Source organism: Sparus aurata, chromosome 17 (genome assembly GCF_900880675.1).
Source record: "Sparus aurata chromosome 17, fSpaAur1.1, whole genome shotgun sequence".
Taxonomy (NCBI): Eukaryota; Metazoa; Chordata; class Actinopteri; order Spariformes; family Sparidae; genus Sparus; species Sparus aurata.
The window spans coordinates 23,618,800-23,636,891 of NC_044203.1; the positions used below are offsets into that span (position 1 = coordinate 23,618,800).

General features: G+C 43.2%; 2 protein-coding genes across 3 annotated transcripts in view; one reads left to right on the top strand and one right to left on the bottom strand.

The window, feature by feature from the left end:
* The window catches only part of pitpnc1b (phosphatidylinositol transfer protein cytoplasmic 1b), a 30,504-nt gene extending 24,840 nt beyond the window's left edge, over window positions 1-5,664 (bottom strand). Inside the window, exon 1 of one of the 2 annotated variants that reach the window (XM_030393644.1) lies at window positions 5,528-5,664. The gene's annotated coding sequence lies outside the window, so the exon portion shown is untranslated. Of the gene's footprint in view, window positions 1-5,508 lie in introns of both variants that reach the window. The other variant, XM_030393645.1, reaches the window with a different exon arrangement.
* A 308-nt stretch (window positions 5,665-5,972) lies between these two features.
* Window positions 5,973-18,092, top strand: part of grin2db (glutamate receptor, ionotropic, N-methyl D-aspartate 2D, b) — a 57,698-nt gene continuing 45,578 nt past the window's right edge. Inside the window, 1 exon segment of the mRNA XM_030393596.1 lies at window positions 5,973-6,389. The gene's annotated coding sequence lies outside the window, so the exon portion shown is untranslated.

Consider the following 18,092-nt stretch of genomic DNA (forward strand, 5'->3'; position numbering starts at 1 on the left):
TACATGCATTTCATGACACGCTGAAGCACAAAACCTTTCTACTGCCAGCTACAATTTATGAATGTATTTTTCGCAAAATGTACCCAAAGTGTCAAAAGTAAAACGCAATGAAGGAAATATGGCCTCAGTGTGGCATGCAAACTACAAAGTAACTACTAACTACAGTTATCGTATAAATGTAGCGGAGTAAAAAGTACAATATTTGCTCCAAAGGCAGTTGAGATGAAGTGTCATGTAGCAGAAAATGGAAACACTCAGGTGAAGTACAATCGCCTCAAAATTACACTCAAGTTAATGTACTTGCCACCACTGATGCAGAGGACTGTTTCATAGCATCAGTAAGAAAGATGGTAAGAAAGACTAAAGACTAACTGAGACCATAAATGAGAGATTAATCACTAAGGAAAAGAATCGTTAGGTGCAACACCAGGATAATTTGTTCTAAACACTATAAGCGAAGCCTTTCCACAGAAATACAGTTACAACATTTATCACCCATTCATCTGGCACATAGTTGTAGTCAGAGGTGGAATGTACTATCAAAGTAAAATACATTCACTCAAATGCTGTATTTGAGTGCACACTTGAGGTACCAGCACTTTACTTGAGTATTTGAGAGCTGTAGTTACTTAACATACACAACATGAGGAGCTGACAGAATAGTGAACATTTTGTACTTTGTTTATTAAACAGTTAATACAATTACAACTGAATCGATGAACTGATTGACAGAAAATTCAATGGCAGCTATTTTAAAAATGTTTCTATATTTGTGGAAGAAAATGACACACGTCTAATTGAATGTTGAGGAACTAACATGACTTGCGGACTTGCGTATGCAGGTGTGTTTGCAGGGCAACCACCTGCCCTTGAGACTCGCAGGCTTCCCACGAACACACCCACAAAGTCTGCGAGTCTCGAGGGCTGTCCAAACTCTCATTTCATCCAGTCCACATGGGCCCTCAAGCGGACTTTCTGCAAACTTCCAGGGAGTTCAATTGGGCTGCAGACGTCGCCAGACTTCACTGATTTAATTATTCACAATTCTTTGCAATACAGATGTGGCATTGTAGAGGTTATAATGAATGTGTAAAACAATTATTCATGGTATGTTTGACTGAAACCTGCAGGGGCTCAGTCCAGAAGTCCAGAGGGTGGAACTTTGGATTCAGCCTATGCAAACCTGGGGAGTCTCCATGTCTTTAGATATTCTTGTTTTGGTTAATTGGTTAATTCACTGACGGGATTTTAGTGTTGATAACGGAGGACAGAACAGTGTAGAGTAAACATGCACGCTCTCCGTGACTTTGTTTTCTTCGGTATAAAACTGACGGAAGGATTTTTTATTAAGTGAACTCCACGGGCTCTGTTATCAGATACATTTTTAATAAAATACAAAAAGAGAGCAGAGTGTCCAGAGGGTGTTTATTAATTCATCAAAACAGAGATCTGAAAGGACAATTTTTATTCATCAATGAGCTTCTCAAATGTGGGGATTTGGTGCTTTTCCTTGTGATTAATTTATTTTAAACTTATTGAGACTCAATTTGAAATATTGCTCTGCATCAAGTAGTTGATACTTACATTTACAACGCAGGACTTTTATTTACGACGGAGTAGGCTGTGTGGCACTGGCACATGAATAAACTTGCCACCACATCACCACCATGATTTTACATTTCTATTCTCACAGATTTACGTTTCGTATTCGTAAAAAAAAAAAAGAAAATCAACAAAACATAAAAAAGACAATCATTTCTGAGTATAAATGTTGTCATGGGATCCAGAATTCCAGCAGAAGCGTACTCCTGTTTTTCTGTGCATCTGTGTACACAGTATACGTATGTGTATTTGTGACAGAGAGAGAGAGAGAAGACAGACAGACAGACAGAGAGAGAGAGAGTGCCTTATTGTTTGATTGTTAGCTCAGAGCTAAACAGATGCGTAAATAGAGATAGGGGAGCCCAGTCACATCAGATTAGACCAAACAACAAAATTCAAACTGTCTCTCTCACTCTCCCACACACAAACACACACACATGCTCTCGCAGACAGTAAGTGGAACTGGGAAAACAAACAGACACCAGCGGAGCAATGCGCCTCCATCGTACGGCCAACCTTTATTAACAACAACAGGAAAACACACTCCTGCGCTGTAACTATCATGTAAATGTTACGCCGACGCTGTGGGCCTTTGTGCGCTGCAGAAGCATACCGACACACACTGTGGAGTAAATACAGTGATGACGCATACCATCACATGCCTCATAAACCCTAATGTTACCTCTCCAATATCTCCACAGGCCTCAGGCGAAACAGAGAGACTGCCATTGAGACAGGAAGGAAGTGAGAGAGAGAGAGAGAGAGAGAGAGAGAGAGAGAGAGAGAGAGAGAGAGAGAGAGAGAGAGAGAGGCGCACACGGACGAACTGTGATGATGAATTGATTGATGAATGCAAATGAAGATGAATGCACGTGGCAAATACAGATAACAAGAGGAATATGAAGAGTACAGAGGCTGGTTCACCTTTTCCGCTTAGCAGAAAATATGAATAGCTGATGTGTATCTGGCCTATTAATACCACAGCGGTGACAGTGAACGCACCACTGAACCAGATATGGATCCCTTATCACAAATCGTACGGCTCGGAATCAGCCGCCGCTGCTCTTTCTATACCATCTGGAGTCTAATCGCCGGGCCGGGACGCACAGATCAGCTTAATCATCCTACATCCTAACCTTTATTGCCATATGGGCCGAATCCTAAAACTGACCATAGATCAGTGTAAATGTAGAGAAACTAGCAGCCGTTTGTGTTCTTAATTGTTTGTTAATGCAGCCTTATTCCATCATAAATCACGCCAGGCGGAGAGAACCAGGTGGAAACTGGCATGTGTGGTGAACAGTGGTGTGGCAGTCTAGCTTTTCAAATTCAAAGGTTATTTGCTTTTTTTCATCATCAGTGGGAAGTAAACGAAGTACGGATATTTGGTCAGTGTACTTTTTTTCAGATTTTTCGGGTTGTTATAATTCCCCTGAGTATTTTATTGTTCTGCCTACTTCTTACTTTCCACCTCCATTTTGACACAAACATCTGTACTTTCTACTCCTTACATTTTCAAACAAGGGCCGTTAGTTTAGCTTTGAATTATCAATTATTTCTATTCTTTTTTCCTTCCCGACATCCCGAGACTGATTTTTGACCAGTGCAAATCAGTGCATCCTCAGTGCATCAGTGCAAATCATGCACGGCAGACGCAGTGAGATGGAAACAGACAGAGAGGGAGGCTCGAACAGGGAGAAGAGGCGTGTTAGTGTCTCGTATCTGCAGAGACCCTGCAGCCTCTGCCTGGATTTTCTCATTTTCTCAGTATTGTTGCTGTGCTTGGGACACTTTACCAGCCTAAAACTTTGATATTTGATGTCAAATATCTTTTACTAACAGCTCGGACAAATCTTACTAATTGTACCTTTAAGTTTAATAGCCTTTGAATGATAATAATATGACATGAGGTTCAGCTAGCTTTGCACAGAAATGACCAGTAAAAATGTCCTTCAGAGGGATAAAGTAGGCTGTACTTTTTTACTTTTACTTGAGAAAAAGAAAAGAGGTTGTTTCCATACCTTTACTCTTTTTTTTTTTTATCCGCATCTGCACTTCTTCTAGAGTAAAGCATGTGTGGGCTTTTGCAACTTTTAATCATCCCACATTAGAATGGTTATCTCTGAGTTTTGAACCTCTGCCAGACAAAACTAGTAAAAGTCCTTCTTGGGATTTAGGAAACTGTGATAAACAGAATTCACTATGCAAAAAAAATAAAAAAATAAAAAAATAACTGGTTAGGTTTAGGCACAAAAAGAGTTGTTTAGGTTTTGTTTAAGATTATGTTTCACCCCGTTCTGTCACCACAAACAGGGCCCCTACACAACTGGAAAATGCCCCAGCACCTCATTAAATGTAAACGGTGGTTTGGTGCTTACAAATGCTGAGACAAAATTTCAGACAGGGATCTTGCCTCGCGGCAAACTCGCCTAGCTGTCATGACTGAGACTGACATCACACCTATTGTAGAAATGTCATCATGATACGTATGAAATATACAAATTTAACTCATTCATGGTTTGCAGGCAGTAACGTGTTGACTGGGTTGTCGCTGGCCTAGTCTCTACTCCTGTGAGGCCCACATGTTTGCATTTGCTGGTGTAGAATCCGACTGTATGGTAGATTAAAGGGTCAGTTCACCACTAAAAACGTTTTCAATTTTCTACTTTTCTGCGCTGATATTAGTTGTGCAGGTAATTTTAGTTTCATTTGCCCAGGTTTCAAGAAATCCATCCCTTATATTCTGCCACTACTTTTTTTTTTACCAGAACGACTTTCTAACGAGGAAATGTGAAAACTGTGACAACTGTTGAAAGCCTGTTCTGTGGATTATTCAAAGCAATGAGGACACTAATTTTGGAAATGGATGTTGCTGTTGAATTTTTTTAAGTCTAATTTTTCAGTGTTCTAAGCACCAGAAACGTCACTGCCTTCAGCTCTATTGTAAGACGGAGGTAGACGTCTGAAAGAGGTTGATGACACTGTCTCAGAACCAGGGCAGACAAAACCAAAACGATCTATATGACTGGAAAAAGTATTTCTTTACACACACACACTAATTGTGTGGTGATCTGAAGGGATATAGAGGCACACATACACACACACACACTACTTGTGTGTGGCCTCTTTCGCATTTGTGGGGTCAGCCTCATATTGACGATTGTACAATTAGATGGAACTGAGGTGTGCGTCCATCATTTACCAGACCTCAGGGGGTTAGGCACATTTCTATCAATACGCTGAGACCTTTGGCCTGCTTGTCGTTACATTTAAGCACTCGGTCTTTCTCCTGTGTGAGCTCACACTGTGCATGTATGTGTGCATCTGTGCATGTGATCCTGGAAGACATCCGAAGGTCTGGCGAAAAGGTTAAACCCCAATCATAAGATCATCGACTGAGCAGCCAGGCGCACGCTCTGCTGATGATCTGCGGCTAACTATTGCTTCATTGATTAGTTCCGATCCCGCAGTGGAAGAGACTGAGGGGAAGATAACAACAACACATCTCAAATTTAGTGCACTTCACACCTCCAGCGTCCCCCCCCCCCCCCCCCAGAGATAGCTGTAAACAAAATATAATCTAGCACACGCAACTGTAGCATCTCTCTTCAACAAACTTCAGCATAAATATTTCATCTCGAGTCGAAAAAACACGAGGAGCTGCAGTGTTGTGATGTTGCATGTTCCTGCGCTCTCTGCAAGCTGCTCACACATGGTCACTGACATGCTACTGTAGTATGGATTTCTCATTAACATGCACTGACAGACACACACACACACACGCACACACACACACACACACACACACACACACACACACACACACACACACACACAGAGGAATGCTCTCTCCGCAGCTCTCCATGCCAAAAAAAAAAAAAAGAAAAGAAAAGAAAAAAGACGCACCGGGCAGTGTGACACTCACATGTGGATCCACAGACGCTGGTGTGGCGCCTCCGTTTTGCTTGGAGAAGCAGAAAGAGGCGATAGGAGGCAGGAGAAAAAAAGGCAGGACGGCGAGGGAGGGATGCAGGGAGGGAGCCAGGGATGGATGGATGGATGGATGGAGGGGAGAAAGAAGGGGGGAGGGAGGAGGAAATGCAGAGGGATGCAAGGGAGGAGGAAGAGGGGGGGGGGCAATGAGAGGGCTGAGTGGTTCTAGTAAATATTTATATTGCAGTATGATACCGCGAGAGTGAAAGAGAGAGAGGGAGAAAGGGGGGAAAGTCTGAGAAAAAGGGGGGAGATACAGAGCGTCCATCCCTTTATTAATTTTATTCCGGACCGCTAAGTTTAGCATTCAACACGTGTCGCCAGTCATGGAGAGAGAGGAGGGAGGGGGGGGGGGGGGGGGGGGGGGAGGAAACGAGAGAGAGGAAGAGAGAGAGAGAAGGAGGGAGAGAGAGAGGTTGACGGTTGCTAGGTGACGGGGCGCATATACTGAATTTTAACAAAAGAACAGGGAAAGAGGGAGAGGGAGAGAGAGAGAGAGAGAGAGAGAGAGAGGAGAGAGGAGAGGAGAGAGGGAGGGAGAGAGGTAAAGAGAGAGATCGGAGAAATTGAATACATGTAGAATATATATATATATATATATTTAGATATATATTTTTTCCCCGGCGTGTGTGTGCGGGTCTGCGTGTGTGCGTGTGTGTGTGCGGTGGTGGCGGCGGCGGCGGCAGAAGCGGTGGCGGGGGGGGACACCCGCAAAACGGATACCTCAAAAAGGAAGGATGTGAAAAAGGATGGAGGGACGCAGGAAAAGAGGGGGGAAAGGCTGGTGAAAAACAGTAAGTACATTTATTTGAATGATATTTTTTGCGCTGCGGAGGCATCTTCTTCTTCTTCTTCCTTTTTTTACCTTCTTCTTCTTCTTCTTCTTCTCTTCGCGCACAAACACGCACACACGCACGCAGACACACACGGACAGACTCTTGTGCCGCTTAGATTAATTGCGGCTCGGGCAGTGTGAGGGTGCTACGCGTCATTGAGACAGGCGTGAGAGGGTGCTCGGGTGTCGGCATCTGGACGAGCCGCTTGTGATGGAGAGACGGATGGCCGGGGATGGAGAGGTGGAGGCGGCCAGCGCACCGGGGCTTTGACCCCTCTGTCATTGCTGCGTCTGGAAACTCACAAGCGTCTTAACGCATAGGTTTCCTCACAGCAGCCGGCACGGATAGTCCAATGATACACACACACACACACACACACACACACACACACACACACACACAAAGACAGACACAGCACCGGCAGTTCAATTAATCATATAGACTAAACCTTTAGGCTATGATTTTGTCTGCCAGGAATTTTCCATGCATTATTAATAAAGACAGAGTTTTGGTTCCGTTTAAGTCTTTAAACACCGGCGCTGGCTGCAGTTTCCCCCCTCACTCTGCTGCGGATGTATTAATTGAGGTGATCATATCTGTTGATGCTCATTTTCTCAGGCTGCGTGGTCAATGTTAGTGCGTGCGTGTGTGTGTGTGTGTGTGTGTGTGCGTCCGCTTTCCTCGTCTTCCACAGCTAAAGCTAAGCCCGCAAGATTTGCCGATCAGTTTTTTCCCTCTTGATCTATTTATATCCCGATACGCTGAATATTTGGGCGTATGGCAGCACACAGTTATCCCTCTGTTGCCACCGAGGAATCTTCCCCCCCCCCAACGGGCTGACTTTGCCTCAAACACTCTCAGACAGCTGGAACAGGAGGGTTTCTCCTCTTACTCTTCTTTCCTCCAGCTGGGTGAAGGAGTGTGTGAGAGATTTCACTTTGTAGGTAGATTTGCTAAAAAAAAATAAATAAATAATAAAATAATTTGCAACCTCCATTCCCTTCGGATGCCCAAATAAGTTTTGTTGTTGCCTTGCAGTGCTTGATATAGAGGGGGAGAAGTGAATAAAACACAGCATCGCCACCACCGCTGAATAATAATCAGAGGGAAAACAACAGAGAAGGCCTCGGACCACAGAGAGCATCACAGGAGGAGCTGGTGCTGCTGACCTGTAAAACAGAGAGCCACAGTTGTTGCTTCTCCCACAGATTTGCTGCAGTGATTGGGAGTGCGAGATCAAATTCATTGGGGCCTGCGTTGTGGAGCCACTGAATGCATTTATCCAGATGGAAATTGGAATTAATGTGTTGTTTGTTTTGCCATTTTCTGTGGGGTGTTTGGTCCCCCCCTCTCCTCCCCTCGGCTGAGCTGATATCCATTTCAATCAGCTCTTTTCACCCACAGGTGATGTGCTCTGTTCAGCTGATCGTCCCCCCCTCCTCCTCCTTCTCTCGCAAGCCCGCTGAAATTTACACACAGGCGTACTGCAGCAGCGTACTGCATTCACCGCCGCCGCCGCTGCTGCTGCCCGTAAAGTGTTGCCTTCAGTGTCAGCGACAGAGCCCCCCTTTTTCCTCTGCCGATCTGTCGTACAGTTGCCCTGAGAGATCTGTACTGTACCAGCTGTGAGTAGGGGCAGACAGGAGGGGGAGGGTGAGGAGCACTGATGAGAGAGACAGAAGGTGTGGAGGGAGTGAAGAGATGAGGGAAGGTGCGAGGATGATAGAGGAGGAGGTGGAGAGAGAAGGCACGAGGGGAGAGCCGGGGTTAGACTGGAAAGAAGGGAAGAGCAGAGGAGAGAGGGGGAGGCTTGAATTGAATATCAGAGGGGGGACATGGGGGTGGAAGGCGAGGGAGAAGAGATGAGAGGAATAGAGTCAACATTTGTGCGCTTGTTTTCTCCAGCCCCCCTGCTCTTCATCAATTTCACCCTATTGATTCATCGACTTCTGCACAGAAAAACCTTCAAGCTTAGCCCAATCCCCCCCCCCCCCCCCACACACACACACACATCCCCCCTCGCCCGTCTCCTCTTTTCTTCTGCCAATCCCCCTGTTCCTTCTCGCCTCAATCCTTTCCGTCTCTTCTCTCACCCCTGCAACCTGTGACTTCCTCTGCACAGTTCCCTTTTCCCTCTCTTTTTCTCCCGCCTTCCCCTTTCATCAGTGGTTTGATGCAACATTAGTGGATAGTTTCCTCAACCCCGCCGCCCACCCCGAACCCCTCTCCCACCCTTGTCTCCACGCGTTGCACCCAGTGTTCTTTTTAATACCACTAATTAAGGTAAAGCTCGTTAACATAGAACATCAATTAGTCTTTAACGAGATCAGAGGCTGGTGTTTTGGAGCGATTACAGTACTCCCCTCTCCCACTGTTCTTCTCTGGACTCTACTCAGGGCTGTATTGATGTATGTGTTGCATATTCACGTTGGCCTGGAGCAGTGGTGAGCCGAGGACTGCATACTCGTGTTGGCAGGGGGCTGTCATGTGATGCGGACTGTTCTGATCGATTATCTGAATCTTTAAGGTTACATGAGGAATATACATGAACTACAAATCTGTATTTTCTCCAGTAACAGCTCCGAAAAACTATGCCTTCATTGACAGCAGCAGGGGTGGGAATTTATCAGACTGACTCTTCTCCCAAATTGAGTCTAAATTGCGCGCAATAGTCTTATTTAATGTATGAGCTGACTTTGTGTGGGAGTGAAGCACTTCAAACCATCACTAAAAGCAAAACCTGCAGCTCAGTGGTGCCCTCAAAACTAAACTTTTATGAGTATATTCAAGGTGGTATACCACATAACAACTGAAGAGATTGTTTAAAATGAAAAGTTAACAGTTGAAAGTAAATTTGGCCTGTTTTAAAGACTATTACTGTAAACTAGAGACCATCTTTGTGCTGGGATCACACCCGCTGTGACGCCTGTCATCATGTTCATGTTCAGATGCTATCAACAGTTAGGCAGACTACCAACCATGGAAAAATACTACAAACTACTTCTGCGGTAGTTCACACTGCGATAGATATCTCCAGGAACACATTTGGTCATGATAGCGCACACACACACACAAACACACACACGCTCACACACACACACACACACACACCCACACACACACACACACACACACACACACACACAAGATGACATCATTACCAGTTGACACGGCTGGTATTAACCATTCAGTCCTCTAAAAGTGTAAATATTCAGAAGGGTAAAGGTTGTGTGAGTGACAAGTCCAGTATCATTTGTTTACTGATGTGTGTCAAATTAATTTGACCTATCGGACTCATCAGAGGTCTATTTGTTGTCGATTTTATCGATCTTTGATGTTCGATTAATCTTTTCAGTCATAGTTCAAACAAAAACACCAAAGTGAAGAAGTGCCAAGTATTTTTTGGTGCAGGGTTCGCCGATGTGTCCTGCCTTTCTCTGTTTGATGTAATAGTAAACTAAATCTCTCTGGCCTTTGGACTGTTGGTCGGACAAAACATGACATTTGAAGACACCACCTTGGACTCCGTGGAGCTGTGATGGCATGTTTTGACTATTTTTTGACATTTCTTGCAGATTCAAAAAAAATGTCAGTTGCAGCCCTATTTACAGCAGTCGACACATAACACAATATAGATGACTTGTGAACTCCTTTATTTACTGCATGTTTATACATTTACAAGTTTAAATCATAATAAAATTAAAAAAAAAATGCTGAACTTATTCATATTTAATAGTTTCCTGCATTGAACTGTATCCTCTAAACACAAAAAATAGCAATAAAACTGGAAAAATTACTGAAAGTGCAGCAAATCTCGGTCACAGCTGCCCAGCTGTCAGTGGCAACTCTAAGAACCTACTAGACTACACTAGTTAGATGTAATAGGGACATTATAATGTATTTCATTATGACAGGTTGCAGTGACAGAAGAAAATTGTCTGCTTTCATAATGAAAACTGGGCATCATTTGTGTAGCTGGGTTTAGTGCAAATTGTGTCACGTGTCTCTCAGAGAGACAGAGGCGCTGCTTCACATACTGCACTAGAATGGCACATACACACTCATCGACATCAGCCACCTAAATATGCCTGCTTTTTTTCATCAAGATCCATGACTTATTCCCTGAAAAAACTAGAGAAAATATAGAAAAACGGCCATTCTTGCAATGTCAACGAATGTGAGAAAAAAATCCTGGATCCATCCCTTTATCCAGATGCGCACTAAAAGTAAACAGGGTTTATTCTGGGCCGAGACCCATCCACAATCAAAGTTTCATGGAAATCAGCTCAGTAGTTTTTGTGTAATCCTGCTTATAAACCACCCAACATACAAACATACGGGGACGGGTGAAAACATAACCTCATTGGCAGAGTTAATTACAGAAGTAAACAGTTTCTGGGGAGGTATAAGTGCTGCTTTGGGTATGATGCACTTATTCAGAATGAAGTTGGGTACAGTATGACAATAATCAATATCAAAACAAAATCATTACGCTGTAGAAACTTAGAAATGAATGAACTACCATCTGAACTCCCTGACTGAGAGTTTCTTTTCAGCAAGGTGGCAGCTGCTATAGTTTGACACCCTTGAGGTGCAGCCCCCGGCCCAGTAACAGCCCAACTCTGGACCGGGACTGGCAAAGACAGTCAAACACGCTGTAGATGGAATGACAGGATGTCCTATAACAAACAGGTGGAGATGGAACAGACAGACAGATGGACAGGCTGGCAGACAGACACATTCATAAACAAAATCCCACAGACAGGTCTGAACGCACACAACAGTGACGGAGAATTTATTGTGCACTCCTTGCGCACAGTCACTATCAAACAGGTGCGCACATGCACGCACACACCAACAAACCTGAGCCAAAGCCCTGCGGCTTGTTTTGGGAATACAAGTCTGAAGGCAGCTAGCAGGCACGCAGCTTCACATGGCTGCATGCAATACACAGTCACACACACGCTCAGAAAGTACATTCAGGCAGATACCCATGGGTATGCAGTCAGACACACACACGCACCGAGAGCATACCCAAAAATACACAGACAATGAGTAGTATATTGCACACACACACACACACACACACACACACACACACACACACACACACACACACACACACCAGCCTCAGTTTTGGATGAGAGCGGACCTTGGGACCTTGCCCATGGGATCCACACACTTACAGACAGCATACTGTATATATACATTTGAGAGCGCACACACAACAGAGGGAAGGAGGATGAAGGGAAGCAATGAAAGACGATGGAGAGAGATGTGCAGGAGTGTTTTGCGGTGCGCAGCGTTTTGCAGCAGTGCGGTGCGGTCCTTCATCGTGATGGATGGGGCAGGAAATGACAGCATTAAGTGGTTATTAAAAAGAGGAAATGGGGGCATTTATAAAAACTATGTTAGCCTGTGTCTGCGGCCCATGTCGCATGTCACCCTGGGCTGCTGTGTCATGCCTCCTGATCTGTGAGACTTTCCAGCGCTGCACGTAGGGCCAGCTTTGTTAAAACCCTTTGTCATTCTCCTCTCAAAGAACCCAGCAGCTGGCATTTATAGCAGGCTTTGTACTGGAGTGACTGTGCTGGATTTACTAGGTGCGAGTACCAAGTGCAAAGTTGAACCTGTTTTATTGCCTTATCACTTCGTATAAAAATAGCTTTGCTCTATATTCTTTCAAGTTTGAATGTGGAATTCCTTCATAAACAGGTGCCAGCTATACAGCTGTTACAAATGCAAATATGCGCATTTTGCACCTGAATGGAATCTGCACAGCATGTTATCTACAGTACAACAAGGTGGGGAAGATGAGGATGGAAGAGGGGAGCGTCAGCGCAGAGATGGAAGAAAGCCTCTGATGAAGATAGTTTGATGTTCCTGGGCTTGTTTTAATGTGCTTCATCTCTGCATGTCAGTAGCTCCAGCTTCTAAAAAAACTGGCCCTGTGATTTGACACCACTCCTGGTTTCTGATGCTGAAAAGACTGAAATGTACACAACGCTTGGAATGCAGGTATTGGGACTCAGGGTGCGGATTAATTTGTTCTCAATTCAGGTTGTGCGGTTTCATTATTAAAATTTGCACCTTTTTTTCACATCGAAGCCTTCTTTAGTCTATCTCCTGAAAGGTGATTAGCAGTGAATGCTTTCTTTTCAATTATATAATAGCAATTTCAATCTAATTTTTTCCAATGAGCCAATAAATGACCCTGGCCTTGGTCTGGTGCTGATCGGCCTCATCGAGTTGATTGTTATGTGATCTGCTCTGCGATAACTGTGGCATATTCTCTATCAAAGGCTTCAGCTTTTGGGAAATAGAGGCTCTCATTCACACATTTTAGACTAAGCAGCGAGGGGAAATAGCGCGAAGATCAATTGTTGGCACCGGATGCTCTGTGAGATCTATACCCAAATAATAAGACTGCTGATTACCGCTCCTGTCATACAATTGTCCATATGTCATGTCACTTTGTGTAGATGCACTGTTTTTTGAGGTCACACTGCATGTGTATTCATGTATTATGCTCATGTGTTGTTTTCCCTTTTGTCTGAATACTACTGACTCAATCTTGATGTCTTAGTGCACTTCTAATGCTGTTTTCCTACCGTATCTGCAGAGTGGAAAGAACGGGAAAACCTAGTGGCATTCAACGTTTGAAGTGTTAATTCCGAGATGGCTAGCCACACTAGATAAATTAAATAAAGCCTAAATTAGTTGTTTTTTGTTGTGCTACATATATCTAGTAGTTCAATGACAAGTAAACCAGAGGCAGCCCAATCTGATACTGTTGTGTTGGTGTTGTTTCTGGAAAATTGTAATTAATGTTGCTCCAGGATCGGCATTACAACTGACCAATTAAGTTTTTGTGACTGAAAAGACTGAAAAACACACACATAGGAGAAGTTATCCTTCCAAAAATGCCTGTTTGTGTCGAGAAGCAGTGTGATAGATGTACAGGGCTCGGATGAAAACTTCTAAACAGCCTTCTGCATATGCAGTTTTAGGAAATGTAATAAGGAGATCGTATGAGGTCAGAGTAGATAGTTACGGCGGGAATGGCACATCAAAATGTATCAGATCTCATTTGCTAGTCAACATCTCTTGGTGCAAGTTATTTATAAGCAGGATTTGAACTAATTAAGCTTTTAAAAGTGGTGAGGACAAAACTAGTCACTACAAAAGGTAAAGGGGGCATGTCCTTCTGGTTCATATTGTGAAAGATTGTACGGTAACACAAATATCTTTATTACCTTAACATTAAGTATTTCAGTTCCCTAAACCTGGCCAAAGAGTGAGACAAAGATGGAACTAAATGGAAAATAACAGGTGAACTGAGTGTAAAAACAATACGTTTACAGTATAAAGATATGCTTTAGGCAGGATGTGACCCTGACTTCTCTGAGTGAGGCCTATGCTGAACCCACTCAACCACAACAGCCCGCTCCAGATGTGGTTTTCCTCACTGTTTTGTTAGTTGAAATGAAGGTCCTGGGGCAACATTAACACCACCACCGTAGCTCTTTGGCAGATTCTGGCCTTTCACAGATTTCTCAGTGAGCTGTCTGTATATATAGTGTCCAATATATGCAATATAAAAACGTTTACAGAACATGATGCAGAAAAGGATGCATGGGGTAATTTATAATTATCAATTCCCAGTGAAGTTTAATGTTTGAGTAGAATGATGTCTTTTTGACGATAAAATATGCTGCCTCCATTACATACGTATGTACACCTTTGTCACAAGGGTTTAATGACCACATTTGAGGGATCGGCGCAAAAAATGTGCATTTATGTATATCTTCTGTGTGTGTGAAAATACTAGTGGATATATTAATATTGAGAATATTTTACTCCATAACATTGGTGTATGAATCGGCCCCAAAAATCCAGTATCGGTGGGGCTCTAGATCAGCTTATTTCTACCCGGCAGAATCAACAGTTTTTTATTAAGATGTAACTGCCAGTGGTTTTGGCTGTGCAGCCATTGTTTTTTTGTTTGTTTTTTTACACTTGTGTAGTCTTTTCTTCAAGTATAAAATCATAACTGTCAAAAATGTTCTGATATCTCGTGACATGAGCAGCTTTTCCCTCCCGGCTACTCATAATTTCATTCCATACAATATGATGCGAAACTGCCATAAAAGAGCTGGGGCGATCTCAGACTAGTGAACACCTCTTTGATGAGATACTGGGGCTTCATGTGTCGAGACTTTGAGAAACTAAAATAAAAATAAAAAAACAGGAGCAGACAGATATTTTATATTTGCTGCTGTGAAACAAACATCACAGCATTACTGGGCAGCTGGATGTGTCTGTGTGAAGACAACACTGTGGGGTTCTGACATTTCCTTCACTAACCTCTCACCACCTTTTACTCCTGAGAATCATCTGAGGCTTCATGAAAAAAGTCTCAATCCCCCAATTCCTCTCCCCTGTTGGGCTTCTGTCTGCATGGGAGTGCATTTCCTGAGCTGAACTGATCCACCAACGTTTATAAGATAGGCTGACAGAAGTGTTTCTAACACCTTTGCTTATGAGCGGGGGCAGAGCCAGATGTGCTGTGAACGCAGCTCAAACCTGTGCACAACATTTTGACATTGTAGCATTGGATTTTGAGCAGACCAAATCCGGCTTGACTTTGGTAACGTGTAGCACCTAAGAGACTAGCTAACTGTTTTATCTTATTCAGAATGCTGTCAAAGGTTTGTGTGTATCTGTAGATGCGACATGCGTGTGAGCGTCTGCACACATTCATCCATACGTGTAAAGTCTGTACCTACACACATATGCTTGTGTGTGACCTTGTAGGAAGACATTATCAGTGAAGGTTTCCCACACCAGTTTAATCGGTTTATCTTCAGTGGGGATTGTGTGTCATTACTATGCAGAGCTAGGTGCTTGTTTCTGCTGAGAGTCTTGAGCAGCTTCCTAGTTTATAGTTGTTACTGAATGTTTCACCTTACAGGTCCTGAAGGGCTGCAGTGTCGGCTGCTTTTCATCTTGCTCTTTTAATTAGTGACTGATTTAGATCTGGCTAGGTGATCCCAGTGTCTGGCCAATCAATGAGGGAATTAATGGAAGCGCTGGTGCAAGCAGAGTGGAGCAATGCTGTATCGTTTTGCAACAACTGGCTGGAGATTGGAATGAGAAAAATAATGAATTTATGTTATTGTTAAAAAAACGCAGTATTTTTCCCATACGGTGACATGATCCCCCTAAATTCTGAATACTCTCAGACTTATTTTGACTCGTCTCATCACACCTGCTGAAAATCTGTCATCCAATTTGTTCCTGATTTCAATCTCAATGCTCCTTTAAAGAAAAAAAAAAAAACCCACCAATCAGCAAGTATTTCATTCATGAATGTACAGTGCATTATGTAAATGCACAGCATGAATGCATGTTTATTCTTGGATGATTGGATTGCATTGATAGCGCCATGATATTGAAGCTATTTTCTCCAGACACAAAGCCCTCGGAGTGTCTGGATTCCCGCAAAAAAGGTTGAGTGGAGAGAAATGATTCCCTTTAAAACAAACATAATAAGATAATCCCCCCAGGTCGTGCGTCGTAAGGACATCTTGACAGAGGATTTGGGAAGAAAAGCAACTACAGAAAACAATTTATATGTACATTAAACCCAGTAAATTATGTGGCATAATAGTCAACCTGGGAGAAGAGGGGGGTGGCCAGGGAGTAGTGCCGCAGACCTCTGCTCCTCACTCTATTAGATGTCAGGTGTAGAGGTGGGAAAATGAAATATTCTTGCTCCTTGGCCAGCCGTAAAGTAAGCACTTATGTTATACAAGCATTGGCAGTGGGCATACAAACTATGAAGTCTCCTTACAAAACCATTTTCATTCATTCAAGCTGACTGAGGTTATGCCAGTTAGGCTTATTGAAATAATATCTGACACTCTGTCATGTGAATTCCTGTTGCAAGATCCCCAGACACTGGTCTTTCCACGTGAAAGCATCTGACCTCCCTGATATTTATTTCTGAACACTCATGAGGGTAGTAAACCATTTGTAGCTGATGTTCTCTGAATGGATGTGTGTGTGTGTGTGTGTAGGTGTGTGTACAGGAGCGAGAGGATAAAATAGAGACACCATTGAAATATTTCCGTGCATCGTTCATTCACAAATTGATGTTGTTTATGCAGACTGTATAACTCTATAAAAAAAAAATGTGTGAGTGCGTGAGCTCGCAATGTCCTGAAGATTAAATGAATGACAGGGGCTTGAAAGATAACACACGCACACACACAAAGTGAATAATTTAAGATGCCCAGACTGCGTTACAAAACAAAATGAAACAACTGACAGGCCTTTATTTCTATCAGCTGATTTTTCTCTCAGGTTTCTGGAGTTTATATTTTCGTGCAATTACTACTTACTACTACAATGTGTGAGGTTTTATTAAAGCATAGTTAAACACATTCTCTACTAGGTAATTCTAGGTAATTATATACCCTGAGCTGAATATTGTGAGTTAGACAGATGGGATGTGGTAATGTCAAATATTTCATCATAATCATGTGTAATGGATGTGATTTCCAGTCACTGCTTTTCATGTCTGTTGTGCCAGAAACCACAGCGGGAAGTGGCAATAAGAAATTTTTTTTTTGTTAAAAAATGAGGTCACAGAATTTTTCAGTGCTGCACTGTGGCAGGGTCCGGGGTCAGCTTCATCTCATTTCCATCAATCCATAGAGGGAAGAGAAACAAGGAGTGTCCTCCCATTCAAGTAATGAAATTTATCTCCTGAATGTACGGAAGTGAAGTCCAATTAATTGACACTGTCTCTTGGCAGAAGCGTTTAATCCGAGCCCGTGAAGAAATATTTGAATTAAAGGCAGGACACTCTGAACCCCAGTCGGGCGTGTTTTGTACCACCACGTGGAAATTATGGGGACTTGAAATGTCAGAAATGAAATGCCTTCCTGCTGTGGAGAAACATCAAAGTGAGATGTCAAGGTGACTGTTTCATTTAGCTCTTGTAAAAGGTTACAAAATACAGAAAGGACAAATGGAGACCATCAGCTATAAGCGAGTTTCATGCAGAGCCGGTGCAGATTTCACTTCCTCTCTCCTGTGACAGTACAGTTCATATATGGATTTTCTTTTTTTTTTGCATTTGCAGGTTATTTATTTGTTAAAAGATAGAAGAGCCTTTAGACGGTTGTGTGCTCTGCATGCATTCTGTCTGCCACAATTCATATTCCATATCAGCTAGCCCCTCGACTTTAACTGTTCCACATTAAAAAATGCTTGAAAGCGACCAGCTCTGATCTGGTTATCGGCCTGTGGCATGTGTAATTTACAAATACTGTGTGTCGCGTTTTCCCCTCTGAGGCTCTGGTGTCATGATGCTTTGATAGATGGCTCCGACTCTGTCACCAGAATGGCTTATGATAGCCACGGCTATCGAGTCCAAGGGAGGCAGTGGCAGCAGCAGCAGGCTTTACTACTGCTGTTTACGGTCATGCAGTAAAAACACACAGTACTATACGCCCTGCTGCTGCACACTGCGCTGCTCGCAGATCACTCTGCACACTATGCACAATGGGAACAAGAGCCGCCCGCCTGCCTGGTGGCTCTTCTGCTCGACAGGGATCAAAGAGAGAGAAAAAGAGATGAGAGGAGAGAGGA